This window comes from Schistocerca nitens, chromosome 1 (genome assembly GCF_023898315.1).
Source record: "Schistocerca nitens isolate TAMUIC-IGC-003100 chromosome 1, iqSchNite1.1, whole genome shotgun sequence".
NCBI classification, from domain to species: Eukaryota; Metazoa; Arthropoda; class Insecta; order Orthoptera; family Acrididae; genus Schistocerca; species Schistocerca nitens.
In genome coordinates this window covers 708,828,614-708,832,410 of record NC_064614.1, presented here as the reverse complement: position 1 = coordinate 708,832,410, position 3,797 = coordinate 708,828,614, and positions in this window count along the sequence as shown.

Below are 3,797 nucleotides of genomic sequence, written 5' to 3'. Positions count from 1 at the left end.
AATTGGTATGGATACATTTAGGACATGTTGTTGTTGTGGTCTTCAGTCCTGAGACTGGTTTCATGCAGCTCTCCATGCTACTCTATCCTGTGCAAGCTTCTTCATCTCCCAGTACCTACTGCAACCTACTGAATCTGTTTAGTGTATTCATCTCTTGGTCTTCCTCTACGATTTTCACCCTCTACGCTTCCCTCCAATACTAAATTGGTGATCCCTTGATGCCTCAGAACAAGTCCTACCAACCAGTCCCTTCTTCTTGTCAAGTTGGGCCACAAACTTCTCTTCTCCCCAATCCTATTCAGTACCTCCTCATTAGTTATGTGATCCACCCATCTAATCTTCAGCATTCTTCTGTAGCACCACATTTCGAAAGCTTCTATTCTCTTCTTGTCCAAACTAGTTATCGTCCATGCTTCACTTCCATACATGGCTACACTCCATACAAATACTTTCAGAAATGACTTCCTGACACTTAAATCTATACTCGATGTTAACAAATTTCTCTTCTTCATAAACGCTTTCCTTGCCATTGCCAGTCTACATTTTATATCCTCTCTACTTCGACCATCATCAGTTATTTTGCTCCCCAAATAGCAAAACTACTTTACTACTTTAAGTGTCTCATTTCCTAATCTAATTCCCTCAACATCACCCGAATTAATTTGACTACATTCCATTATCCTCGTTTTGCTTTTGTTGATGTTCATCTTATACCCTCCTATCAAGACACTGTCCATTCCGTTCAACTGCTCTTCCAAGTCCTTTGCTGTCTCTGACAGAATTACAATGTCATCGGTGAACCTCAAAGTTTTTATTTCTTATGCATGGATTTTAATACCTACTCCGAATTTTTCTTTTGTTTCCTTCAATGTTTGTTCAATATACAGATTGAATAACATCGGGGAGAGGCTACAACCCTGTCTCACTCCTTTCCCAACCACTGCTTCCCTTTCATGCCCCCTCGACTCTTATAACTGCCATCTGGTTTCTGTACAAATTGTAAATAGCCTTTCGCTCCCTGTATTTTACCCCTGCCACGTTCAGAATTTGAAAGAGAGTATTCCAGTCAACAATGTCAAAAGCTTTCTCTAAGTCTACAAATGTTAGAAATGTAGGTTTGCCTTTCCATAATCTAGCTTCCAAGATAAGTCGTAGGGTCAGTATTGCCTCACGTGTTCCAGTATTTCTACGGAATCCAAACTGATCTTCCTTGAGGTCATCTTCTACCAGTTTTTCCATTTGTCTGTAAAGAATTCGCGTTAGTATTTTGCAGCTGTGACTTATTAAACTGATTGTTTGGTAATTTTAACATCTGTCAGCACCTGCTTTCTTTGGGATTGAAATAATTATATTCTTCTTGAAGTCTGAGGGTATTTCGCTTGTCTCATACATCTTGCTCACCAGATGGTAGAGTTTTGTCAGGTCTGTCTCTCCCAAGGCTATCATTACTTCTAATGGAATGTTGTCGACTCCCGAGGCCTCAGGTCTTTCAGTGCTCTATCAAACTCTTCACGCAGTATCATATCTCCCATTTCATCTTCATCTACATCCTCTTCCATTTCTATAACATTGCCCTCAACTACATCACCCTTGTACACACCCTCTATATATTCCTTCCACCTTTCTGCTTTCCCTTCTTTGCTTAGATCTGGGTTTCCATCTGAGCTCTTGATATTCATACAAGTGGTTCTCTTTTCTCCAAAGGTCTCTTTAATTTTCCTGTAGGCAGTATCTATCTTACCCCTAGTGAGATAAGCCTCTAAATCCTTACATTTGTCCTCTAGCCGTCCCTGCTTAGCCATTTTGCACTTCCTGTCGATCTCATTTTTGAGACGTTTGTATTCCTTTTTGCCTGCTTCAGTTACTGCATTTTTATATTTTCTCCTTTCATCAACTAAATTCAGTATTTCTTCTGTTACCCAAGAATTTCTACTAGCCCTCGTCTTTTTACCTACTTGATCCTCTGCTGCCTTCACTACTTCATGTCTCAAAGCTACCCATTCTTCTTCTACTGTATTTCTTTCCCCCATTCCTGTCAATTGTTCCCTTATGCTGTCCCTGAAACTCTGTACAACCTCTGGTTTAGTTAGTTTATCCAGGTCCCATCTCCTTAAATTCCCACCTTTTTGCAGTTTCTTCAGTTTTAATCTACAGTTCATAACCAATAGATTGTGGTCAGAGTCCACATCTGCCCCTGGAAATGTCTTACAATTTAAAACCTGGTTCCTAAATCTCTGTCTTACCATTATATAATCTATCTGAAATCTGTCAGTATCTCCAGGCTTCTTCCATGTATACAACCTTCTTTTATGATTCTTGAACCAAGTGTTAGCTATGATTAAGTTGCGCTCCATGCAAAATTCTACTAGGCGGCTTCCTCTTTCATTTCTTAGCCCCAATCCATATTCACCTACTACATTTCCTTCTCTCCCTTTTCCTACTACCAAATTCCAGTCACCCATGACTATTAAATTTTCGTCTCCCTTCACTATCTGAATAATTTCTTTTATTTCATCATGCATTTCTTCAATTTCTTCGCCATCTGCAGAACTAGTTGGCATATAAACTTGTACTACTGTAGTATGCGTGGGCTTCGTGTCTATCTTGGCCACAATAATGCATTCACTATGCTGTTTGTAGTAGCTTACCCGCACTCCTATTTTTTTATTCAATTGTTTTATTCATTATTAAACTGACTCCTGCATTACCCCTATTTGCCTTTGTATTTATAACCCTGTATTTGCCTGACCAAAAATCTTGTTCCTCCTGCCAGTGAACTTCACTAATTCCTACTATATCTAACTTTAACCTATCCATTTCCCTTTTTAAATTTTCTAACCTACAATACAAATTGATAGGAAAAGGCCAATGTCATCTCACTGTGAATAACCTATTATTTGTAATAGACCTGATTGGGGGAAGTACTAATAGATGTAAAACTGAAGTTACTCACGACCTTGAAGTTCAGTTGGTAAATCCCATAGTTCTGTTTGTGAACACACACAGTAACAGTCATCAGCAGAAGAAATAAACGTTGACATAATAAACACAAAGGCAAGTGAATCAAAGTGCTTGTCTAAAGAACAGCAAGCAGAACGTAGGGAACTGGTAGTTCCTTATATACATGTATTTGAAAAAAAGACCAGGTATTATTAACGCTCATGTGACCAAGCAACTTTTCATTATGTTAATAGTCGTGCGGGGCGTTTGCTAACACCCCAAATAAAAGTGGCTATATTAACATTGTTGTGCAGCATATCACTGATATGAATATGTTTACTTCGCAAATGGCTATTTAGAATGTTATCTCCCTGCACATAATTTAATGTTACTTTAGTATTAAATTGGGTTATTTGAAACATATTGAATAATTCCCATTTTCGTACAATATTTTGTTTAATTATTTATTTCTGTTATTCTTCATACTGTGTTACAGGTATAAGACATTATACATATAATAAAAGATTTGTTCAGTCAACTCATACAAACATTTTTTGAAATCAGTCACTATCACTGACTGCAAGGGGTGTGTTATTGTAACAAAGATTTCTCATGTGCTTTACACACATAACTTTCAAACATCGAGCACAGTTTTTACTCCGAGCGCCAACTGTGCAGCACCTGGGCTTAAGTATTCTTTGTTCAGAAGGTGGTGCATTGTTGCCGTCTTCAATTCCCGCCATTTTAGCAGCTTTCTGTCTAACTTGTTTAGGCAGGGAGTGAGTGACTGCTCTCTTGCACACTATGGGATTTGCTAATGACCTTCCGACATCACGTAAAAACATTCTTTGGGAAAT